Consider the following 26,358-nt stretch of genomic DNA (forward strand, 5'->3'; position numbering starts at 1 on the left):
ATGGAATTTTGCTCTTGTTGCCCAGGCTGGAGTGCGATGGTGCAATCTCAGCTCACTGCAACCTCTGCCTCCCAGGTTCAAGCGATTCTCCTGCCTCAGCCTCCTGAGTAGCTGGGCATGCACCACCACATCCAGCTAATTTTTTTGTATGTAGTAGAGACGGAGTTTCACCATGTTGATCAAGCTGGTCTCAAACTCCTGGCCTCAGGTGATCCACCCACATCAGCCTCCCAAAGTACTGGGATTACAGGTGTGAACCACCAAGCCCAGCCAATAATAACTCTTTCAACCAATCGCCAATCAGAAAATCTCTGAATCTGCCAATGACCTGGAAGTCTACTTTCCCCACTCTCACTTCCGATTGTCCTATCTTTCCAGATCGAACCAAATGTACATCTTACATGTATTGATTGACGTCTTATGTCTGCATAAAATGTATAAAACCAAGTTGTAGTCCAACCACTTTGGGTACATGTTCTCAGGATGTCCTAAGGGTTGTGTCACAGGCCATTGGTAAATCATATTTGGCTTGGGATAAATCTCTTCAAATATTTTACAGAGTTCGACCCTTTTCATTGACAGCTCTCATAGGTAGGCCCTCTGGGCAGCAGCAACTGCTCCTCTGTCTCATCAGGCAGGGTCCCCTGTGTTCCTGACCTCCCGAGGAGCTGCTGAATGGCTTAGCCCCTGGACAGTGAGTAGTGGCCTCTCAATTCCACTTCTAGGGAGCAGCTTACACTCTGCTGGCTCCTGCCAAGTTTATGGCAGCAGCTCTGTCCTTGCACCACTTTTTAAAGAATGGCCCACCCATCACTCTGTTGAGATAGAGAGACAGAAAAACCTACCACATACTTGTTGATTTACTTTCTAGCTGAAAGTGAGAAGGAAAACAATGAGCCATGAGCTAAGGCTAGGACCCAGCCCTGCTCAGTGAGTGTTGCTTTCTCCACAGTGGCTCATTTCCAGAACAACACTTGCTCCCCTTGGCTTGGCACAATGTTAAGTGCATCCACACGGACTCACTGTCCTTTGCTTCAAGGAAACTCTTAAATTAATTAGGCCTTGTCACTTTGTGACCGTGTAGAGCCCATCTGCTCTTCTTGGCTTTGTCTGGTCTCATGGATAGAGAATATTTAGTGAAATTGCCAAGTTTCTTTGTCCTACCTCCATAGGGTATGACTTTTCTTGAATAATCTCCATTCCAAATATTCTGCCTTATTGTTACCAGAAGCAATCCAAATGTCCCCAAAATTAAAAACATTTCAGCATGTAAAGTATGTTCTCCCAGACAGTCTCGTCTACCTAACGCTGACCACATATTCTATGCTAGCCCATGGGCAGTCTTCAAAAATAGTCAAGATATCCATTGGGTCTGTGGGTTCTGTCAAGAACGTTTGTCATGCTTTTTGGCCACTTGGCATCTGAACCCCCTTCCAATGTTTGGGGAGTCCTCCCTGTGAAGCAGATCTGATCTCCCTCTACAGAGGCTAGCAATCACGGATATTTGTTTCACCACCTTCCCTTGCAGCTGCAGGGCTGGCCATAAGCTAGGTTCCACCAATCAAATGCACCTAACCAAGACTTTACATTGGAAACTAGTGACACATCAAAGCAGGAGTCACTCTGGCAACGGGACAACTCCATCCAGCTTGCTGATGCACCAGCGGCAGCAGAGTCAAGGGTTGTTTCCAGCATCTACTGTCAGTGTGGCATGAGGACAAGCTACAATATCTGCATCCATCAGGAATAGCACTGGGTTTTCACCAGACCAGTTCTCCAGCACAATTTGCATATTGTTCCTGGCTTCGTAGCTCCTGAGTCTGGCCCTTGGACCTTTCTGGAAATTTTGTGAGCCAGGGCCAGTTTCATAGCTATGCAACCTATGCCATCACACAGGGCCCCAGGTTCAGCAGGGCCCTGTGCTTGGTTTAATGCTCTGCTATTGTCGTCTTGCAATTTTTACAGTTCTTTTAACAAGAGGCCTCACTTTTCCATTTTGCTTGGATCCTGAAAATTATGTAGCCAATCCTGCTATGAGCTAGCTTTAGGTCAAGGAGTGCTTAACTTCTTATGCCCATGAGCCCTTGGTAGTGTGGTGAAACCTAGAAAGCTTAGGAGGAATGTTTTTAAATGCACAAAATGAAATATACAAAAGGAAATCAATTATATTAAAATACAGTTTAAAATTTTAAAAAAATATGTTATAGCACTATGTGTGTTTTTCGTATTAATGCATTAAAAAAATCTAATGGCAGATTTAAAAAACATCTGTTACTGAAAAGTAGTAATGAGCATAAATATTATTGGGAATGTCTACCACAAGTGAAATATGACTTGAAAATATATGTGATTTCCAAAGATGACAGAGTCACAGGTACCCAGTTTGTTGTGTCCATTCATAACTTAAAAAAATGTTAAATACAGTGAAAGACTATTGAAACAAAAAAGGAATTCATTTGAGTCACAGAGACCCTACATTTTAAGCAAGAAAAGCAAGTTAAAAGCCCTGATTCAAATACATTTCTTTTCCATTTATATCGCCCAAAGCTGTCATTTTGTGACTTACAATCAAGAACCCTGTAGGATACAGGGCACCAGGCACCAGGACCAGCCTAGATATGGCCTAATTCTCCATGCAAATACAATAGTGATAGTGGGCTCCAGGTGACTCAAAGACATAGCCAACGTCGCCCTGCCCTCAGCTGTTAGGATCTTCGAGGGGAGAGCAAGTGTCAATAATGACACTCCAAGATGATGTCTGGAAAACATGTCATAGGCACTACATGTGTGGTATGAATCAAGTGATCTAGAAGGCTGAGCAAGTGGAGGAGGTCCCTTCTAGGTGGGACAATCAACTATTAATCATGGCAGTATACAACGAGATGGGAAATAAGACACATAGCAAAATAACTGTGACTTCAAAGTCCACAGAAAGCTAACAGAATGTTGAATATTTCCCTTGCTCTAACTCAGGATCATTTATTAAAGATTCAATCACCTCTCAGGTATTTCCTTGGGGGCGCTGTCTGTTTGGTTTTGTTTTTGTTTTTGAGACCGAGCCTCACTCTGTCACCCAGGCTGGAGTGCAGTGGCCCGATCTCAGCTCATTATAACCTCTGCCTTCTGGTCTCAAGCAATTCTCCTGCCTCAGCCTCCTGAATAGCTGGGATTATAGGCGTGCACCACCACACCCAGCCAATTTTTGTATTTTCAGTAGAGATGGGGTTTCACCATGTTGCCTGGGCTAGTCTCAAACTCCTGACCTCAAATGATCCTCCCGGCTCAGCCTCCCAAAGTGCTGGTATTACAGGCATGAGCCACTGCGCCTGGCCACCTCACAGTTTGTTTCTTGCATATCTCATAGGAAATCACAAAATACACTCCCCCATGTGCTATTTTCTTCTCCCCTCTTCTACTCCTCCTTTTGGGATAGGGAAGAGCCCTCTGGGGCAAAGGAAATATCTATCTTTTGGACACACTTGAGAAACTCGGGTTTAGCAAAAGTAGACAATAATCCATCTACTGATATCTTGAACTTCTCAAAGTTGTTTTATATCCATTATCACACTTGTGTTCTAGGCATACATTGTTATCCCTATTTTACAGATGAGGAAACGCACGTTCAGTGAAGTTGTGACTTGCTCAAGGTTACAAGGCCAGGTTACAAAACTGGAGGAAAAACTGAGGTTTCTTGCCTGTTAGCTCAGTGCCCTTTCCTCTGACCATGCCTCCCTGTGAATACATCATAAGTAAAGGGAAAGCTGCATCTGAAAGTGAAGTACATTCAAGCAGGTGCTCTAAAAACCAAGAAATGCACACCCCACTTTCTGGACAGCAGGTGTCAGCTAGGAAAGGAGACACTCAAAAAAGAACACAGATCACCAAATCCTCTGGCCCCTAATGGCTCAATTCAATCCTTCAACATAGGATAGAACTCACTTGGCCAGTGACCAGTGCAGTCAATCCCCTTCCTGCCTGGGAGTTACACTCATAACAACAGCAACAGCAGGAAAAAGGCTTCATGAACATAAAAATAAATAAACTTTCTATTTTTAGCAGGGCTGCAGCTGGGAGAGCTTCATTCTCTGCTCTTTAGCTGCAGCATTCTAAGGGAGGCAAGGGTGGAGGGGCTGGGGGATGAGGAAAAGTAGGGGCAGTCACACTGGAAGCCACATTTTCCGTTGCCAAACTAATTACATGCAGACCACAGAAACCAACGTCCAGCCTAGAAGTCTCTGGAGTCTGCAGGTCTGGAAAAACTGGAGAGCGTCGACCAGGAAGTCAGCCCCGTGATTGGGCTATTTTGTGGCCATATATAGAAATAAATAATCTTTTGCCCACATGGTTTTTAGAACCACTGAAAACTGTTGCAGGGGTGGAAGATAAGCTTGTAGATTTTTTTCCCCTCTTCTCTTAGGCTCTAGTTGGAACCTGTGTGATTCTCACAGGAACTCAGATCCAGCATCTTTCAGACTTACACTCTGTGTCCAGAATTCCTGTTAAGACTGCAGCAGTTTTTCCCTGCCCAGCCCTTGCCAACAGCTGGCAACATCAAGAACCTGAGAAAGAGCACTGTAATGCTGGAAGTGGGGAATAATAGCAGCTGCAGTGTCTTCTTTCTGTTCGTCTGGAATAGGATTGGACGTTGCGAGAAGGGAGTTCCAAGGCAAAGGAGCAGCAGACAGGTTCTTTCCTAGAACTGGCACAGCAGCTTTAGGAGAAGTGTGCACCTGATCTGCTTTCAGAAGTGCCTCTTAGCCTTGCCCCTGCCATACTCTGAGCCCGTCACCTTTAATTATGTACTTTCCCCTCTCATGACTTTTTTTCACTCATAATTCCAATTATACTTTCAGCCTTTCATGAGGACACCGAACAGCAGACCCCAGAGACACACAGGAAGGAAAGAACCCAATGCTTTGGGCACTCACAAAGAGGTAAGTGCAAAGTCAGGCACCATGCTCATCTCTGCTCAGAGAAAGCTTCTAAAGCTCCCAGATCTGGCCTTGTGGCCGAGGGTTTTCATTCACTAACGAATGTTGACTGACAACTTACTGTCTGCCAGACACTCCCTGCTCACAAGAGCTCCCAATGCAGTGTGGGGAACAGAGAAACAGGCAATTTTACTACTGCAGAGCAGGCTTCATGCTGGGTCAGCACAGAGTCCTGTGGGAATACAAAGGACTGGCTTCTACCTCCATCTTGGGAAGTCAAGGAGGTGGTGGCTGAGCTGGGACCCAGGCAGGTAGAGATTGGGTAGAGGTCAGAGTTTCTCCTCAAATGTTTCCCATGTAAGGGCAGCTCCCAAATAATAACATAGCAGTGTTTATGTTATTATGTTTAATACATATGAGCTTAATACAAGCCCCTCAAAGTTAGTTGATTTCTAGGGCCCAATAACATGTACTAAGCAAAGCAATTGCTGTCAAATCATGAGAAAGAGAAGATAACTCATAATTTATTTGAATGTCAAATTTCCAGGACCAACGATATAAGCCCTGGAATATTGGGGTTGAAAGAGGTCATGTGGACTACTGAATCCTCTCTCCTGCTATGGCAGTCCCCTCCACAGCACCCCTCCAGGTTGTCATCCAGCCTCTGTGTGAATTGTTTCAGTGATGGAGAACTCATCACTGATCAAGATAACTAGTGAGTTAGTTAGTTTTAAAGGCAGGAGCTAGGGTATATGGTAGCCTTTTACCAGGTCAGAGTTTCTGACTTCTGTCTCCTAGTCTCTCTCCCCTCTAATAAATCCTCCAAAAGGTCACCACATTAACTATCTTTGAGATTGGTCACTCCATTATTCAAAATCTGCAATGGCCCCAATTACCTACCTACAAATTCTAATCTACTTCTAAAAGACAAAAATAGCCCATACCAAAATGTTACATTTTGGTTAACAGAATTATGGATATTTTGTTTTTCTCCTTCATTGTTTTGAGTCTTTCCCTAGTTTTCTACATTGGCAAGAAAGAGGTGGGTGGGGGGCTGTGGGGAGAGACAGAGAGAGAGAGAATCATCAAATAATTAACAAGACTTACCAAAAAAGTCCTATCAAACCGTGTTCATGCTGCGGCCAACTAGAAACCATTCCGTCTTTTCCTATCTTCAGATCTGCACTTCCCATATTCTGGTCAACACACCTCCATCAGGAAGGTTTCCATGAGTGCTGCAGCCCTCACTGCCCTTAAATCCAAAATACAAAATTTAGCACTTCATTATAGGCAGTTTCTACTACCTGCTAATCATTTCAAAGGTCAGTTCCACATTAGATTGTAAATTCCTCAGGAGCTTCTATATCCTATCCTATAGTATCATAGTGCCTACCTAGCATAGTGCAGAGGTTATGGCAGGTTCTTCATAAATATTTATGGATGGATGGATGGGTGGGTGGATGGATGGATGGATGGATGGATAGATGAAATACTATGGCTGTATTTATGAGTTCAGTTGGTTGGAGCACACTTCTAATGCAGTTTCATAGGTCATCTGTTACTATGCTTCTCAAACTGTGGTGTACACATTCCCAAAGGTGTATGAAAATGTGTGTCAAGTGTATGTGAAGCCACAAGATATTAAATAATGTCTTCCTAAAGCAACAATTTCCTACCTTTTAGGGATACTTCAGTGGGGAAATTTGAAGCACTTTTATAGCCATGCTTTCCCAAGTGCAAGAATTCCCCAAAAAGAAAAAGAAAAAAAAAAAAAAAAAAAGAATTCCCTCCAAGGCTGATATCCATATTCTGCATGAGTTCATCAGTCTGGGCTTTGATTCCAGTTACTTTCAGTATGCTATGCAGAGATATTCCTGGAATGTGTCTCTCCAGGTACATTCTTGCATCCTACAAGTAGAGACTTTCGGGCTAGAAGCCAGGCCCCTTGGTTCTAGTCCAGTCATCCAACTACCACGGGCAGCAGCCTCTTCAGGCCCCAGATGCTCATTGACCTTACTCCCTTGACAAAGGTTGGAGCAAAGTAAATAATCTATATGAAACATCACTGCAAACTGAAAACTTACAAAGCTCCAGGTATTATTATTGTCACTGTTATACCAGAACTGGTAATTTAATTCTGTCCCACAGACATCCCACACCCACCCAGTTGATTAAGGTGAGTAGCAATAGGGCTCTGAATTCAGAAAATTCTGGATTGAAACTTTAGTTTCACTGTGCAAGAGTCTCATTCATTTTTGCAAACCTAGTATTTTGCATGATGCTGGGAACATGTCTGTGCCAAATAAATGTATTTCTCACTATTATTTATTGAAATCTCTGTCTGCCACTTACTGATCTTTGACAGATTTTTAAATTTTCCAAATCTGTTTCCACATCTATTAGATTGGTATTATAATAGTACCTCATAGTGTTGTTAGAAATGTAAAGGCAATATGTACAAGCAGTTTAGCACAGTGCCTGGCACGGAGAAAGTCAATAGTAATTAAAACACAGAGAGTGAGTGTACTTTTGAAACTTGACAAATGAAGGCCATCCAGGCTATCCCATTGTTTTGTGATTGTTTTTGTCTGCCCTTCCTTTTACCTGTTATGAGTGAGCTGTTTGTGGCAACATTGATGTTCTGAGTCACTGAACTAGTTAAGGAAGCAAATTTCAAAGCCACAGTTACTTTGTGGGCCCTCAGGGCAAGAGGAATGAACAATTTGAGGCTTCACAGAAACTTCTGCCAGAATGAATGCGCTAGGCAGGGCAAGCTGGTGTTTCCCAGGAATCTCCCTGACAAAGTGACAAGAAGTGCTCTACCGAGACCAAATAAATACTACATGAAACCCGCACGATGGGCTCTCTCAACAAATCAATATGTAAACCCATCCCCAAGGGAAGAGCAGATGACAAGGGAAACCACAAAGAGAGGGAAACTAAGAACTCTGTGGGGCTCTCCTCCCACCTGAGACCCCTGCCACAAATTGGAATCCAGAGGCCTGTTGTTTACATCTGAACAAAGCCAATGCTGAATCCCAACAAAGGGTCCTGAAGAGTAGCCCTGGCTGGTTTATGACTGCCAGAGACAGTGCTATAAAAATAGCTTTAAAGACACAACTCAGGGTGCAGGGCTATGAGCCAGAAACGGAACATGGAAACTGGGCCTTTTCATGCCCCAGAAGCATAAACAAACAAGCCACCACCAGCCTGACCCTCATACTGGAAGAAGTGGGGCATGGTGCACTATCTCTAGAACTTACAGGAGTGCTCAAGAAAGCATAAAATGCATGGAGCAGAGGGGCATGTGTGTGGTGAAAGACAGGTAGATTATTAGAGGAGACATCCAAGAGCTTTTTAAACCTCCTCCAGTGCCAAGATTTGGAGCCACAGCTGTGAAGGGAACACTTTGCCTGGCATCCTGGATGCAGCATTGAAGACATTTTGGATGCAGCATTTAAAAAGGCTCCCAATGAAAGTATACTGTTAACTCCTCTTTTTTAAAAAAGAAAATAAAAACTTTCATATTTAGAGTAGCTTATGTCAGAATTAGGTAATTCAGGAAGAAGACCTGAACAGAAATCTCATTGCAAGAGCCAAATATGATAACCAGTATGAAGGCAGACACTCAAATCTGTTTAGAAGTTGAAAGTCAAAATAAAGAAGCAATGCATTTTAAATGGGCTGTAAAGCACAGGAAAAAAAAAACAAGATTTGGCTGCCTTCATAAGGCAAAGGCCACAGAAGCTGAGGAATTAGGGAAGTAGTGTTGGTGCTGCTCATCAGCTCCAATCCAAGCCCTGTGGAGGCCAGGACTCTTGGCCACAAAGACCCCCAGGTATACACTTCATAAGGCACCACTGGGCCACCCTGAGCCCCCACCACATGGAGTGTCTTCCTGCAGCTCTCTTTATCTCCGCTTCCTACAGCTGTCCTTATGGCTCTGCCACTCACCCTCCTGGAATCCATTTATGTTGCCAGTTTGTATCACCTCTGGGAGATAATTCATTCCATAAATTTATTACTTGCTGCATGAAGTAGTATTTCCGCTGACTTGTCCTGAACTTGCCCCACTTGTAGTTCCAAAGCACTGCTATATTTCAGGATCTGATGAACAAGTCTGTGCTCATCGTATCCACATCATTTGTAGTCTGATCATTTCCTCCTAACAGCCTTCTCCTTGTCAGCAGCCCTGTGACTTCCACTCAGTTCCTCAGAGCATCCAGGTTGCTATTTGGGGACTTTCCCTAACCCCATTTTAACCTTCTCGACCTTCTCACAGTGTTGCAGGCAAGAATACACCAGTTATTGGTAAGAGAAAGATAATGTTCTCAATTTAAAATTTCCCACACCTGAAGAATGTATCCAATTTTGTGCAGCATTGTCCGGGGTACAACCACATTATAAAAGACACAGCTTCCAGGCTCAGAGTTTGCAAACTCATGGGAAACTGTCTTCAGGCAGCACAGGTTGATCAGTACTAGCCAATACTGCAAGTTAACCTGTCTGAAATAGGGCATTGCCAAAAAAGAAATCCAAGTGTAGTCAGTCTTAGCTTCAAAGCAGACTAAGTTCAGTACTTAGCACTCCATTGATTTTCTGAGAGGGAGGCAACACCTGTTTTCTGCAACATACGGATGTGAAACCAGAGATCAACAGGTGCTAAAGCTAGTGAGGGGTGGTCAAAAAGGGGTTCCAATTTCCAGTCTTAGTTTACAAATCTGCTTATTTTGGCTTCTTTAAAAAAAAAAAAAACTTAATATTTTGTTCCACTCCATTTAGTGCCCACAGAGAAAGTCAATAGTTTCTTGACCACTTTCAACTATCCTTAGTGAAAACAAGAAAAATAATAAGGATTAAGCAAAATGTAATGGCCCTGTTGCTGCCTGGGGCTGTTCATGAGTTCATAGGAGTTGGGATTTTACTGCCAAGAGAATAAAATGGTAAGTGAGTACTCCAACCTGCTTTTTCATAAGGGATGTATCATCCACCCAGAGTGAAAACATCCTGGCCAGATGCCCACTTCTTTTCTTCTGCATAATTGCATCTTCTAGTCGTGTCAATACAGCAACAGACTTTGCAGCCTTGGCAGTCTAGTGTGAGAAAATTCACCATCCAGCCCACCTATAAGTCCCAATTTCTCTGCCACAGGAGTTGCAGGTTTTCAGCACTAGACTTTTTTCCTTACTAATTGAGATAGCTAGAGACACCATCTTATGGATGGCCCCTGGTTTCCTTTCTACTATCAGACAACTATGTCCATGAAGCCCTGAGCTCAACTTGATTGCCCTGTTTTTCTCATTTAGTTTCTTCCTTCCTTTTCTCTTAAAAGCAACCCTACATACCCATCACCCTGGCCAGGAACAATCTATAATGTTGCTCCAGACTTCCAGAAAAGCATTTTCTATGGCATCCCCACAATAGGCATCATTCAAGACTCACACATGATCCCTGCTCAAGAGCGGAATTCCTTCACAGAAGGCAGATTCCTCCTCTATAGGTGATATGGTGGTAAAAGGATGCATTGAGGGGTTGGAAACACTTGGATTCAAATCTGGCTCAATCATTTATTAGCTATGTGACCTTGAGGAATTTCCTTAGCTTCCTCTGAACCACAATTTCCTCACCTGTACAATGAGGATAATACAACATCTCATAAATGTGTTGTGAAAGGTTGAATAATATACACACAATAATATGTGTGTAACCCTCCAGGCAAAAGACTTCCATTCCCGTATCTTCAGGTCGGTATTCAAGGCCTTACTATCATCCATCCCAGGCCTGTCTTCCTCATGGCCTTGTTAGACTCTATATTCTGGCCTTAAGCTCCAGGAGCTTTAGAGGAACCTACTGTACACAGGTAGACAATTCCAGGCTTAAAGTGTCCTTACTAATTTCAGCTTCTCCCAACTTGGGAATCTAGTCTTCCTTTGAAAGAAAACCTTTATTTTCTCCTTTTTCTAAGTATTTTTGGCATTCAAGCTGGATAGTGGGTTTTCTCTTTGGCCTTTCAACTCAGAGCCACGTGGTTTCTACTGAAAAAACAGAAAGGAATCTCTTGAAGCTCAGTTGTAGCAATTGGTCGCAGCTGTCATTTTAATGCCCACTTACAGGAGCCAAAGGACACCAATACTCAGGCACAGTCAATGGTGGGCAAGTCCCGCCTCAGCACCTGGCACCTGGTACCTGTGCACCTGGCAAACACAGCCGATGGAACAGCATCTCAGGCTCTTGTCAGGAAGAACCTCCCAGGATGACACGAGGAGGCACCTGAGATGCTCCACAGCCAGGTTCTGGCATCCCCCTCCCCGTTTTCCCACCCACAGTATCCCTGGAGGCAATAAACAAGCCCTGGATCATCAGAGCTTCGTGTCTGGAGTCCCCTATTCAACCGTGGAGCAGGCCTTTTCATTTCCTAGCATCCCATGTGCTCGGAACTAGACCCAAGAGATCTGAATAACAAGTAGATGGAGAGCAACCGAGGATGAGAGGGAAGAACCCCTGAGAACTTTTCGGAAAAAAGCACAGCTTTCCCCTCCATCTTTGGTTCTGACAGCTCCTGGGGCGCAGTTCTCCTTAAAGCCTCCAGGGAGCAGAGGCAAAGATTCTAAAGAGGCGAAAGGTAGCAAACAGAGTGCCTATCTGTCCTGATGTTACCTGCACCCCTTGAAGCACCTGGCGTTGACTAGAGGGGCCTGTCATGCTCATTTGTCCGGATAAGACATCTGAGCCTTCACCCAACCTGCCGCCTGGTCTCCCTCTCCAACGCCTCCCACCCCTTCCAGGAAGCCCTCTCTATTAGGCACCTGTTTTCCCTGAAGCCTGGTTTGCCCGGAGTTCAGTGTCCAGTCCCTGGAACACTGGCACGTCTGTGAAATACACTGGGGCTGGTTCCGCAGCGGCTGTGTCCTGAAGGAGGCGTGTTCCGGGACTGAGGGGGCAAGGACGCGTAATGGCGGGGGCGGGAGCCACTGGCGGGAAGACTGGGAAGGGAGGGCGCGTCTGGGGCGTGTGCGCCCAAGGCCAGAGGCACCCGAGGTGGGCTGGTCCCGGATGGAAAGCCTGGGCCGAGCCCCAGGAGCGGGCAGGACCGCGAGCCAGATTCAGGAAGTCGTGCCTCTGACATCAGGGACAGCACGGAGTTGGAGCGAAACCTCAACTATGCGCGGCGTCGGCCCGCAGGAGGGCAGGGAACACAGAGGGCGCTGTCCTTGGCGGCAGCGGCAGGTACGCGCCGCGGCGGGGCGGGGCGGGGCGGGCGGCTCCCGAGACCTCGGCCGGCCCTGGGGCCCTCCACGCCAGACCTGGCTCGGGGTGGGAGGACAGGGGCAACCAAAAAGGAACCCAGAACTCGCCGCACGGCCCAGGGCGCTGTCAGACAGGGCAGCACCCGGGAGATCCCGGGGCGACCACGCCTGCAGGAAGCCCTTCTGCGGACGGAAAGGTGAGTTTCTGCACTTTTTGTTGTGTATTTTTAAAATGCATTTTTAAGAGCCCTCTCTTTGGAAGGGGACGAACACTTACTTCTTTCTTTAGAAGCACGAGACCTGCCCTAGAGATACAAGTAGCCTCTTGCGCCTTCACAACTAGCTCTGGTGTGTTTCCCTCCTTCGCGAGGACTCACAGGAGCCTTCCCCTCTGCGCCTGGGCTGAGTCCACATGGGCGCCGCGGAGGTCGCCGGGAGTTACCTTACCCCAGCTGCCGGTGGGAGCGCTTTGAAGGGGACAGGTGGACATTGTTTGCTACTGAGAAGGCCAAGGCCTGAGACCCTCCAGAAAGCATCGCGGGCTTAGGTGTTTCTAAATCATTCTAGGTGAAGCCAGATTTTCTCTGGGGCTAAGGAACTGGCCAAAACGAAAATATGGCCTGGAGCCCGGGGCGGAGAGGAAACCTGTTTGCTGTTCTGAGAGTTTGCAGGGAGCTTGCTGTGACATAGATTGCTAATTAACTTCTTTGACTCTCTCAACGGTCCCACTCCCAGACCCGCATCCCACCCGTGAAGGTAGAATGGGGGACGTAATAGGGCCTGTTTCTAACATTCTGAAGAGCTTTACGGGGATTCATCATATGATCATAGAGTTAAGTAAACTATAGATGATAGCTAGTGGGAAGACCAGTCCCGCGTAACCGAAAGGGAAACTGAAGCACAGACAAACTCACCCTAATTTAACCGAGAACACCGGTGGCCAGCAGATCATGCTACTTAGCGGGATTGCGCCACGGATTGTGTTGCATGAGGAAGGGAAGGAAAAGAGCACTGGGGCATCTTGGAAGCGCCTCCTTTCTAGAGCAGTTGCATTTGATTCGTTCAGCTGCAGCTCATAAGGACCTGAAGCTAATTTAAAGAACCCTGGTTCTGAAGTTCTGTTAGATAATGGGAGAGGCTTGAGTTACAAAGGGCAGAACTTAAAAACAGCATTGATATAACTTGTTCCTAACCCTTTTGCAAATGGTTTGCAAGTTGTGTCTACAGACTTCTGCAAGGGTTTTATCAGCCTTTAAGCTAGTTCACCTGCATCAGCCACTTAGTCTGATGTGCCTGCCCTTCACCCAGTGCTGGGCTGGAGAGGCAGCTGTACCAGAAAATCTGATCAAGTCTTGCCTTTTGTCTGAAATTCGGCCTCTCCTTCCTCACCCCAGATACAATTTTAGGAAAGAGATGCATTGTAAAACAAATGTTTATCTGGCCTCCATACATTGTCAATATTTAGCCTGTGAAATAAAGAGTATGACTTCTGTCCTCTTCCCTAAAGATAAACTCAAGAGAATAATAAACACTCAACAAGCTAAATTACTGATTTCACCAAAGAGGGAGGTGCATCCATTCCATACATTCAGTCAATATTTAACAAACCTACTGCATGCTGGCCAGTATGTCAGGGCCTCGGAGTCCAAAGATAATGAGATGGTTTCCGCTTTTGAGGAGCTTCAGTCTGGTGAGACAGATACAGAAACTACAGTTCAGGACAATATACATCATAATAGCAGTGGCTACAGGGCTCTGACTAATCCAGGGGAAAGGGCAGGAGATCCTTCCCCAGAATTATCTGTTATGTCCACATCACAGAAGTGATGGATGAGCAGGGTCTTGAAAATGACTAGGAGTTGCCAGGGAAAGCGTTTGAACAAAGGAAAGAGTGTATGCAAAGTCCATGGCAGGTAGAGGAACAGCGTGTAATAGGAATTACACTGCTAGACAGAGAAGGGCGAACTCCCTCCTATGGGAAGCTATTTTTGTTTTTGTTTTTAAGCAGAGGAAGGATCTGGTCAGATTCGTGTTTGGAGAAAGAATTATTGGCCAGATGGAGACTGGCTTAGAGAGATGGGAAGCAGAGATAATGAAGACCTCAGCTAAGACAATGGCTGTGGGAAATGGGGAAAGGAATGGATTTTAGGAAGTGCAATAAAAGTACCTGGTGACCAAGTGAAGATGGTAAGTGGGGAATGAGTTGAACAGAGGGTGATTATAAGGTGTTGAGTGGGATAGACAGGGGAAGGTATATTGTGGAGCCATTAATAAAAATCTTGTAAGCTATAGAAGGAGTGGGCTTGGGAAGCAGATTGTAGAGAAGAGAGTGATGAACACATTAGACATACGTAAGTTGAATATGCCCAGGAAATATCCAGATGAAGTAAGCAGTTGGGTATACAGGTCTGGAACTTAGGGACAATGGAAGAGGCCTGTGGTAGCACCACACTGGTGCTGAAGAGTCTTATATTTGTCAGTAGTGGCCTATAGATATTATTTTCATATCATATGGTAACTTCCAGATGACTTTCTCCAGACACTCAAGGCTTTCTCAGGATACCTTGGAGGATAATTTCAAAATGATAGACAGAATTCTGGGTTCAGGACACACAGATAGTAAAGATGCATTTAATTATCACTCCCTCATGTGAAAAATTAATACTTAGTTCCATTGTAAGATCTGTGAAGACCTCTCCAGAACTCATACTCCAAGTCTTTAGTTACCTACCCATGTGTGGGAGAGTCCTGCCTTCATGAAAACAAGGAGGATGATCTGCTCCAACTAATCCCAGACCCTTACAGAATAGGTCTTTAGGTCTGACTGCCAATGCTCAGCTTGGGATCTTGTGTGACCTGCATGGAAAAAAAAAAAACCTTGAACTTAGAGCTAGACATACATATATGGCTTAACCACTTACTAGCTGACCTTGAACAAGTTCTTGAATCTCTCAGCTTCATTTACCTTATATTTAAAATAGGGATAATTATTACCAGCGCAATGGTTAGAATCAGAATCAAATTGAAAAAGAAAGTTCATTTAATGTGCTACATAAATTGTAAGACTCTATAAAAATGTAAGGGGTTTTATTATTATTTCTAATCTTGCCTCTTGAAACTACCAAAATTAGATGGACTGTGTAGGTGTAGGCTCTGGGCAGCATCTTCGGCCCAGACTTGCAGCTTTCTTATTGTATGACATATTGTAAGGCAGTAATTATAAGTCTCATTCCATCACATCAGCGACGTGCATCTACTCTGACCTCTTTTGTACTTCTTAGCTAAATTGGTCAGAGCCCAAAAAAGTCACTGCTTTGCTAATGTTTATGCAGGTTGTATACTGCACAAGGACTCCTGGGAGTCTATGGGGCTGAAAGCAGCCAGCATTCCACCTGCTATGCCTTAGACCCACCCCACTTGCAGCTGAGTCCACATGGAAGCGATACCTTTTTCTAATTCTCACCAAGGTGCTGATTTAACCCATTTAATCCAATGGCCCTGAATCTGACCATCAGTCAATGGCTTGGATATATTTGTGATTTTTCCCTCCCCCAACCAGGGAAAACTGACTTATTCCAGCCCATGAAGTTCGAATGTTATGCCAACATCAAAAACTTTCAAGTAAACAGAGTCTAAGCTGTTGATGAAAAAAAGGAAGTAACCACAGATTGAGACTTCAAATGGAAAAACATTTCTGAGAGAGCCAACCCCACCCCTTCACTTCACAGATGAGCAAACCACAGTTCAGGGAGGGGAAGTGTGTGCCCAGTCACACGGCTGGTTAACAGAGGGGCCAGAATCCAAGTTCCGTCTGTCTTTGCCCAGGAATACCCAGTACTACCCAGGATCTCGATCACCTTATGTATCTTGCACCCAAGGACACAGCTAGGCATTCAAATGCCTGCAAAAAGGTGAAATGAAAAGATTATACTTGAAGTTCAAATCCTCCCCCAGTGGCCTCTGGGACAAACTAGGAGAAGACTCTCAAGGGATACAGGTAGTTCTCAACTTTTTTTTTTTTGAGACAGAGTCTTAGTCTGTCGCCCGGGCTGGAGTGCAGTGGCGCAGTCTCGGCTCACTACAACCTCCGCCTCCGGGTTCAAGCAATTCTCCTGCCTCAGCCTCCCAAGTAGCTGGGATTACAGGCACCCGCCATCTTGCCTGGCTAATTTTTGTATTTTTAGTAGAGACGGTTTCACCATGTTGGCCAGGCTGGTCTCAAACTCCTGGCCTCATGATCCTCCCACCCTCGACCGCCAAAATGCTAGGATTACAGGCGTGAGCCACCATGCCTGACCAGTTCTGAACTTTTAAGCCAACCTCCATACCACCCTTGTCTCTTCTGTTTCCTCAGTTTCAATCCTTAAAGTTTTCTCAGGAGTTCCCAAAGACCCCTCAAGAAAGACAACAATATTGGGTTCCTTAATTAACTAAAACCCTCTTAGCGTTTCATCAAACATGTCAGGAAGAGTGTTTTTGCCTCAGAGATCAGAATGAGCTAGAGACCAGTGGATGAGCCGGCATTACACATCCAATATCAATATGTAACTTACCATTCAGTGAAAAGGGCTCCAGGTGAATACTGGGCATTCAGGAGACTTGTCACAGGCACAGTAAGGGAGATAAAGACAGTGGCACCATAGACTTCTTCCCTCCCTGCACAGCAAAAGGAAAATTGGGTGCAAATTCTTTGAAGGGCCGGAGCCCAGCCCAGGTTTCTAGCTTTTCTCCCACATTGGTCTAAGCCATCTGAACAGAGCATCATCTGGGGACATGAGTAGACACTTAGTGGAGACTGGAAAAGGGTAGCTACATTCCAAAATGAGCCTCACACAAGCACAAGATTTCTTTCTCAGGGGCAACTCCCAAGGGACATGGCAGCATCCAAACGCAATCCCCACCCCTGGGAAGAGACTTGCTCCCACGATTGTAAGCAAGCCGCTCCATGGAGTTTGTCACTAAGAAATAAAACCTAACCATTGCTGTATTTCTTGGTCAAAACGGAAGAGATGATTGTATTTAGAAGCCACTGCAGACATGCCCTTGCTCTTGACTATAACTTTCTCCCGGTGGGATATTTTTCAGTTAAGTTTTATTCTCCTCAAATACAACCCTAACTTCAAACTGGATAGTCTTCAGAAAAGCCCATCCACCTTTTTTTTTCTTTTTTTTTCTTTTTTTTTTTCAGTTTTCCAGGCAAGTCATAAAAAGAAAATTGGCAGAAGAGAGGAAAATAATACACGAATAATAACAATAAGAAGAGTTGCACGTGACAGTATGTTTAGTCTTCAAATTGTCCTGAGAGGGAAAAGAACTGTGGACTACAGGTTCAGAAGTGGTGTAGAGGCTGGGGTTCAGGGGCAGGGAAAGAGGCAGTGGGAACGGGGAAGTCCCATGAGCTTAGTATTACGGGAACAGAATAGTACAGTGGACATGCTGTGTATTAACCTAAATGACAGGTGACAGTGGCCACCATAAAAGAGAATAACGCTGCACTCTGAGTCAAGAGCTTCTTGTTCCCTCCCCAACCCAAGTAAGATACTGAGTGTGCATCTATCTGCTCATGGTTTCTAATCTGTGATTCCTCTGCTGCCCCATGCGACAAAGTGCCGGCTTTCAAAAGCCCCTCTGCATGTGACCCTCTCGTGCCAAAGCCCTGGCTGTGGCCTGCAAGCTCCAGACAGCCACGCATACTCATTGGCCTGAAACCACCCAGGAACTAACACTGGGGTCAAAGTGACCTTCCCAGTGTAAACAGGGACCCAGAGTAAACAAATGTCCATCCAGCCTTTCTTGGCTCCCACGAATTTTCAGTGTGCATGCTAGTCTCTCAGTAACTACTTGTTGAATGGTGGTACTAAGAATTTAAGGCACGCCGGGCACGGTGGCTTACGCCTGTAATCCCAGCACTTTGGGAGGCCGAGGCGGGTGGATCACGAGGTCAAGAGATCGAGACCATCCTGGTCAACGTGGTGAAACCCCATCTCTACTAAAACCACAAAAAATTAGCTGGGCATGGTGGCGTGTGCCTGTAATCCCAGCTACTCAGGAGGCTGAGGCAGGAGAATTGCCTGAACCCAGGAGGCAGAGGTTGCGGTGAGCTGAGATTGTGCCATTGCACTCCAGCCTGGGTAACAAGAGTAAAACTCTGTCTCAAAAAAAAAAAAAAAAAAAAAAAGAATTTAAGGCATACATTCCTGCCCACCCCCTACCAGGTGACTTTAGCAGCACATCACAACATGTGTAGTTTCTTCAACATTATGCTAGGGAGATGTGTCAACACCGAAAGAGAATAAGTTACTCTTAAGGCCAGTCCTGCAGACTTAGCTTATCTATGAAACCCCTTTCCTGTAAATGACTGATGGCTTCCACTATCCCTTCTCTCTCCCCACCTTCCACTTCTGACCTGAAACTTCCCTCCTGCCCAAGGCCCACAATCTGCTGAGTAGCAGTTGCCAGCACAGCACAGCAGTGACCTAGATAAAAGCCTCCCGGCTCATTACATGGGCGACCCACACCATTCCATAATGAAACCTCCACTGGGAAAGGCGAACACACTTGCATACCACCCCACCAGATGCTACCTGCTCAGAGCTTTCCTAGTTGCCAAATGAGAAACTCAGATCTTGCCCTGCAAGACATTTGGACCAAAGCCTTCAGGAATACAGGAAGAGAGCAATGCTTTGCTGGGTGCCTTGCTGATTTCCAAAGACTGTGCTCTTCTTGGTTTTGCAGAAAGACGTCATTGACCCCTTTGAGGAAGGAGTTGGGTTTTGACTATTTTCAGTGGGTGGATAGCACAGCTTTCCAAAGCTGGCCATGGAAAGAACACCTCATTTCCAGACAAAGGCACGGCAGTCCTCCACACTGTCTGGGACAAGGGAGGAGACACAGTCACAGGGCATGTGCCACAGGGGAAGAAGGTCGGATGCTCCTGACTGACATTTTCCAGGAATAAGATTTTGGTGGTTTATAAAATATTCCTTCAAGGTGGGGCCTGAGGGTAAGGGGAAAAGTGCTTAAACCACTGGGCATGTGGTCATTCAACACTTGGCTTTGGCATGAATGAATAAATACACACTAAAAAGATAACAGACAACATTTCACATTTCTCGAACAATTAATGACGGAAACTCTGCTGTTCGTTTCCTTATGCCATCTATTAGTTTTCAAGAAATTTTGTTATTTCCTCTTCCATTTTTTTAATTAGGTGAAATTTACATTGCATAAAATTAACTTTTAAAGTGAATAGCTCAGTGGCATTTAGTACATTCAGAATGTTGTGCAATCACCCCTCCATCTAGTTTCAAAACATTTTCATCACCCCAAAATAAAACCCCACACCCGTTAAGCAATTTCTTCCTGTTGCTGCCTCTTCCCAGCCCCCAGCAACCACCAGCCTGCATCTGACCTCTATGCAGTTGCTTATTCTAGATATTTTATATTAATGGAATTATACAGTATGTGACCCTTTGCTATTGGCCTTTTCTACTTAGCGTGTTTTCAGGGTTCAAGTATGTTATAGCATGTATTGATACTTCATTCCCTTTATGGCTGAATAATATTCCATAATAGTTTATCTGTTTATTCATTGACCCACATCTGAATTGTTTCTACCTTGTGGTATTGTGAATAGTGCTGCTGTGAACAAGGGTTTGTTTGAATACCTGTTTTCAGTTCTTTTGGGCATAAAGCTAGGAATGGAATTGCTGGATCATATGGTAATTCTACCTTTGCCATTTCCGAGGAGTTGCTAAACTGCTTTCTTTTCCCCCACATTTTTATTTTATTTTACTTACAAATTCATTTTATTTTAATTTTATTTTACTTATAAATTCATTTTCCTTTCTTGAAGATAATACACATACTAAGTGGCATACCTTTTCCTATCTGGTCTTTTATTTGGTACATTTGGCCTTATGCTTTAATAAAAGATATCTTTGATTAAAGGCATTTATTAAAATTGCCTCTCATTGCCCTATAGATTCAGGATTATTTGGATTCTTGAGATAGGAAATATTTGGGGGTAAATTAAAGCCCCAAGCCCCTTCTTGGTATAAATGAATAGGAAGTAACAGCTAACAACAGCAACATTTATGGGTACTGTATCTGTGCCAGGGATAACATTAAGCACTTTACCTGTTTTCTCTTATTTAACCCTCATGTCAACTCAACAAAATAGATACTACTACAGATTGAGTATTTCTTATCCAAAATGCTTGGGACTAGGCATGTTTTGGATTTCAGATTTTTTTTTTCAGATTTTAGAATATTTTTATTATACTGGAATGACCAGTTCAGCATCCCTAATTCAGAATCCAGTGTGCATTTCAGTGTTCTATCAGTGCGCAAAAACTTTTAGATCTTGGAGCGATGAGGATTTTGGATTTTCAGATTAGGAGTAGTCAACCTGTAACATCCCTATTTTATAGAAGAAAAAATTGAGGTCTCTACCAAGAGCTAAGTGCTCTTCCCCAGCTCCTGCAAGGGAACTCTACAGCTGCCACCACTGATGAGTAAGAAGCCATTCTGTTTCCCAGGAGATTGCAGTCATTTTGGCAGACAGGGCAAGAGGCATTTATAACACAGTGTTATGAAAGCTATGGTAGGTGTCATGACAGGGACCCAGAGGTAGAGCACTTAGCCTGGCCCTAGGCTGTAGACTTTTCAGAGGAGATGAAATCTAAGTCTCTTCGTTTCTTGATAACCCCGTGGGACCCTTGGTAATGTCTGACCCTCCCCAGGCACCTTCTGACTTCACTACTCCATCACTGCATTTCCAGGGCACAGTGTCTGGCACGTAGTGGCCACTTATTAAACGTTGGTTAATAAACACATGTGCTTCTGTAGAAGGAACTCCCAGCCCTATCACACTGTCATGGAAAATCCTATGCCTATATTTCAACTCATAGGTTTTGTCAAAACAGATGTGCCCTGGGATGGGGCAAGGAGATGAGAAAAGGTCTCCGATGGCTTTGGCTGTCCTGTATCTCTGAACAGACACCGTGTGCATGAGAAGACGACAAGGGAAGAGGGAGAAGAAGGGTAGGGAGTGGGGCAGGAGGCCTTGCGGTGGCACTGTGTGAGGTTGGCCCATGCTGAGGGAGGAGACTCTAATGTGACGTGAGATCCCAGAGAATAAATGAACTGGGAAACCTCTTTTCTAAACTCTCATTTCTCCATTTCAACTTGCTTCGAAGACTCCTAGCGTATGGCTATACGGTACCTTTGGCAATTCATCTCAGCTGGCAGGTACAAGAAGCAGCAGCTTCATGGGAAGGTCTAGACTCTCTCCAGTGGGTAATTCTCACCCTCTCTCCCAGTCACTGTCAGGTGTATCACTTACCTTTGGTCAGTCACCTGCAACTCCTCTTTGCATAAAGAGAATTGTACGGACTCCTAGGAGGCCTGGTGGCTTTGCTTTACATGGCAGAAGCTGCCCGGACATGACTCTGGCTGCTTCCATCTTTTTCCATACACAGTTCTTAAGCTCTTCTGCATGTACCCAACACTACATTAGAGGCTGTGGGGAATTTTTAAAAAGCAAAACAAAAATCAGGCACAGATTCCACCCTCAAGGACCTACCACCTACCACCCAGGAGCCTGCAAACACCTAGCTGCAAGCCCTGCCCATCTCATTGAGAGCCGTGAGAAAAGCCCGCTCCTGGGATTAGTCTATCCTGGGATCTCTGTTCGCTAGTGCAACCATCTCTTCACCCACTGCTCAGGCTCTGGCTGTGTCATTCTGGAATCCCTGAGTCCTGTTTCACCCTTGTTCGGCTGGCTCCCCAGATGCCTGACCAACTTACCTGAGCCATAAGCTGCTGCTCTGAGCTGCAACCCCAATTGTGAACGCTCAGCCCATTGCAAGGTTTTCCTGTTCTGCCCAGGTCCAGGTCCTGTACCCTCACCCTGCTGGAGGCTTCCCCTGCTATCCCACCCCATCACCTGGCTCTGCAGAGGCCTGAGAAGCTTGCATGAGTATGAGAGCTTGGGGTGCCAGAATTGAATGTGGGCTTCCTGGCTTACAGAGATAGCACGGCCCTCAGAGATACTCTCCACTCTAGTTCTTTTTCATCCTCCTAGACCTTAACCAGTCAGTCAATTACTTCATCAAAAAGCACTTTTTGTACATTTAATATGTGCCAACACGGAACCAGACCCTAGAGATACCCAGAGGAGAAAGCTCTGTAATGTCTTAATGTCGAGTGGGAAAGCAAACAGGAGCAGCATTGTCAGCAAGATGAGAGAGTAGACAAGGAAGGAAATTTTCAACTATGATATCTCTGTGCAACACATGATTCCAGAAAATGGCCCTCAGACTACCAAATCCCCCCTTTTCTCACCTATTTAGAGGGCACTTGCCTCAATTTTACAGACCAGAGCATTCCTCACCTGCTCTGAAATAATGAAACAGTGGCATCTTTCAATGACGCACTCAGGATTCGTCACTGTCGGCCCTTTTTCATACTGGAGCTCCTCAGCATTGGGCCCCAGCAGAGATCACAAGCTCAGATGCCTACAGGGCACCTGACGGGTAAAACCAACATGCACTGGACATGTGCTCCGTGCCAGTCACCGTTTCACCCACATCACACAGGGTATTTCACTCATCTGGTTCCCACAGCAATCCTACAATGGAGGGTCTATTCTTATCCCCCTTTTATAGTTGAGGAAACTGAGGCACAGAGAGGGAAAGGGACTTTCCATGTTCAGAAGCCAGTGAGTGGTAGGACCAGGCTTTGACCCAGGCTGGTCCATCTGGGAGGGTCACACAAGGTAGGTGAGAGCATAGACAGAGCTGTGGATCAAACACATTCTGCTTGCTGCTGGCAGCTGCCTCCTGGGCTTCCAGTGTGCAACCTCTGACCCACAGATTGAGCTAGGCTTTGACTCTTAGGGCAAAATGTCATTTGGTTTACACAAACTTTGTGCTAAATGTTGGCAGTCTGGGTATGAGGGAGGGGGCAGGGAAAGAGGTACCCTTTTGAGCATGAGCCAAGTGGAACTGGCTTTGGTTACCAAGGGCCTTGTGACACCCAATTTGAAGTCAGAATTATCATAAAATGTAAGGAGATGCTGTACAAGGAGATAAAATGTGGTTGGAGTGAGGGTGAGGGACAGGGAGGAGGCAGAAAATTCACTATACACTCAAGTTCCCTTAACACAGGAATCTGCTTTTGTGGTCAAATGTGAATACAATTTGAAATTGTAGCCCCAAATGTCCTTAAGCCCAGTATGTCATCAGTCACCCCTGTCCATGGCCCTAACCCTGGATACTCGAGTCATAACATGTTATGAGGTATGGAGGGAGAGAACATATCCCAGTAGCAGCGTCCTGCTAGGCCCGGAACCTTGAAGAATCCCCATCAGGTGCTGGGCTGCTCCCTGGAATGCCACAGCAATTAAAGCAGAGGCTTTGGAAGGCGCTGGGAGAGGGCGTCGGGTGGAGCGAGCTATTTTAGTGTTGCGGCCATAACACTGGGAAGTTAGAGGCCTCTAGAGCTGAGCTGGAACACAGGCCACCTTGACTGCATTCTTTCTCTGAGCCGGCTGGGTTTCTTGAGCAGCCTGGAATCACCTTTCTTTCCCATCCCTGCTGCCTTTAAACATTCTATGCACCTTGCAAATGCCAAATCAAATCACACATCAGTAAAGTCTGCCCTGAATTCCTCTTTGGAATTAATGGCTCCCTCCTTGCTGCTTCCATAGCATTTGTTTGAATTTCCCTTGGGACACTTAACCAGTCATGCCTTATATTACTTCACCTGTGCTCGTCCAGTTCCCCAACCAAAAAAAAAAAAAAAAAAACTAAATTCCTTAACTTTATCCCTAAAGTCTCTATCAAAAGAACAAAAGTTCAATTTTGAATTCCTTACTCAGATAGCTGGCAAATTTTCTACTTCTCACTAGGCAGCATTATCTGGGAAAACCTTGGAAGAGAGAGAAGTTCTTCATACACATAGTAGGTACTCAACAAATGTGAGTTGAATAATTTGCTGGAATGGAAATGAATGTTCTTGGCTTTCTCCATCACAATGATGTCAACAACCCAGACTCAGTGAAGGAAGGAAAAGCCATCAAAGGAAGTTCCTCCCGCCAGAAAAAGGCACGGAGCTCTTTCTGCAGTGATAACAGTGAGGTAGTCAGCCGCCAGACAGACACATTAACTCTACTCAGTTGATTTCACAGCCAGAAATTACCAAATGAAATCCTATCAACTGAAGAATGCAAAGAGGACAAGTGCAGTATCTCATGCCAGTACTCCCAGCACTTCGGGAGGCAGAGGCAGGAGGATAACTTGAGGCCAGGAGTTCAAGACCAGCTTGGGCAACATAGGAAGACCATGTCTCTACCAAAAAGAAAAAATTAGCCAGGTGTGGTGGTGCATGCCTATAGTCCCAACTACTGGGGAAGCCGAGGCAGGAGGATTGCCTGAGCCCAGGAGTTCAAGGTTACAGTGATTGTGCCACTGCACATTAGCTGGGTGGCAGAGTGAGACCCTGTCTCTTTTAAAAAAAAAATTAAAAAATGAACAACACCAAGAAGTCAGAAACGCAGCTAATGAGGGCTTTCCAACAACATGGGGGTCGTCTTATTTCCAAGTGATGTAGTCTTGATATTCAACATGGCACCCCATGAAAACAAAGCTTGATGTCCATTTAAGACCAATGATCCTTGGAAGTCAAGCTTCAGCTGCTCTCATCTCTGTTTTCTTAGTCCTGACATCCTCACTAGAGTTTAAAAAGTAGCCAGCCTCTGAAAGAGGTTTACTCAGCAGCACCTAAGCATACCTGGTATTTGAGCATGCTGCCCAGGCTGAAAGAGCTCTCTGAACCCAAAACATTGAAATTTCAACTGGCAGACGTAATTTTCCTGGGTATCTCCTTCTAACTGACCACCGTGCTCTGTGTGAACCTAGAAACTAGTGTGGCAGAGCAGAAGGAAAGCTGGCTACTTAGAGATAGAGGAATTGTCACATCGTCTTAATTATTAAGTATCAGACCTTAGACGAGTCATTTAATTTCAGTGAGCCTCAGAGCTTCTTCATCTATAAACATGTTCATTTGTTAATTCAGCACATATTTCCCAAGGGCAAAATATGTCCCAGATGCAGAGGATGCCATGATGGGAATAGATTCCATCTAGAAAGAAAGAACAATGATTAAACAATTACCCTACCACAGAATATGGGTTGTGGTGACAATTAGGTACAGCAAAGGGGACAGAGCAGGGGCTCTGACCTGTAATGAGGTCAAGGAAGGTTTCCCAAGGGCAACAATGTTGAACGGAGGCCAGCAGACAGGTTGGGGGGCAGTGAATGGGGGTGGGGTGAGAGACAGCTGTAGTTGTATAAGGACCCAAAGCTGGAGGGAACCCCATATCTTACAGAGTTTGAGAAATGGGCGGCTTTGTAAACTGTGAAGGGGATTGGTTGCCACTGCTTGCTATCCTCACTGTTTCATTTTAGGATTTGCTTTAGTGGGGAAAGCATCTCGCTGGGAAAGTGGAAAACTAGAGCCCTGTCTGCCATTGGCCACTAACCAGCTTTACAATTTTGAACAAATTTGGCACAAACTTTTACTGTGAAAAGATTATTCATCTGTGAAATAGGGCAAGGCATCTCTCCCCTCTGCAAATTACAGTATATTGAAGGAAGACATGTTTTCAGGAGCCTTTAAAAAACTAAGTTATAAGTGTAGGATATTGATCGGACTTCCACCAATCATAAATAACCCCAAGCCCATTTGGGTGCCAGTTTGAAGGACGGAGAACTGACTGCATCCTGTTTTTATCCCCTGCCCCCATTCCCAAGGGATCAAGAGATAAATAGCCATTTCTTTCTGATTGGTTTGGTGATATTTCATTTCAGTTTGTAATTAGATTTTTGTCTAAGGGAGAACGGATGCTATTAATAAAAGTTTTTTTTAATTGTGGTATCTGTGATTACTCTGCCTGGCTGGTTAGGACAGATTGCCAATGAGCCCAGGGCTGGGAGCTTAATCCTGCATAATCCTGAGCTCTGGTAGGGTGTACTTTCCATCACAAGCAAGATGGGGTAAGAGAATGTGGCCACTGAAACGGCGAGGCTACTAGATCTCCTCTGCTCACAACTCCCAGGGCCTTCTTGAGGCCTGCTGCACCAATCCCATGTCAGGCTTTCAAAGTCCTCTGTGAT

General features: G+C 45.1%; 1 protein-coding gene and 1 long non-coding RNA gene across 8 annotated transcripts in view; one reads left to right on the plus strand and one right to left on the minus strand.

The window, feature by feature from the left end:
• Window positions 1-12,756, minus strand: part of LOC108305350 — a 226,398-nt gene extending 213,642 nt beyond the window's left edge. For 5 of the 7 annotated variants that reach the window (XR_005200520.1, XR_005200519.1, XR_005200516.1 and 2 more), the window contains exons 1-2: window positions 11,738-12,055; window positions 6,039-6,183 (exon numbers count right to left, since the gene is read on the minus strand). This is a non-coding gene — a long non-coding RNA (uncharacterized LOC108305350). Of the gene's footprint in view, window positions 1-6,038; window positions 6,184-8,885; window positions 12,071-12,455 lie in introns of those variants that run through there. The other 2 variants (XR_005200517.1, XR_005200515.1) reach the window with 2 other exon arrangements.
• KIAA0040 (KIAA0040 ortholog) overlaps window positions 12,182-26,358 on the plus strand; it is a 35,476-nt gene continuing 21,299 nt past the window's right edge. The window contains exon 1 of the mRNA XM_037739058.1: window positions 12,182-12,375. The gene's annotated coding sequence lies outside the window, so the exon portion shown is untranslated. The remainder of the gene's footprint in view (window positions 12,376-26,358) is intronic.

Source organism: Cebus imitator, unplaced genomic scaffold (genome assembly GCF_001604975.1).
Source record: "Cebus imitator isolate Cc_AM_T3 unplaced genomic scaffold, Cebus_imitator-1.0 Scaffold62, whole genome shotgun sequence".
NCBI classification, from domain to species: domain Eukaryota; kingdom Metazoa; phylum Chordata; class Mammalia; order Primates; family Cebidae; genus Cebus; species Cebus imitator.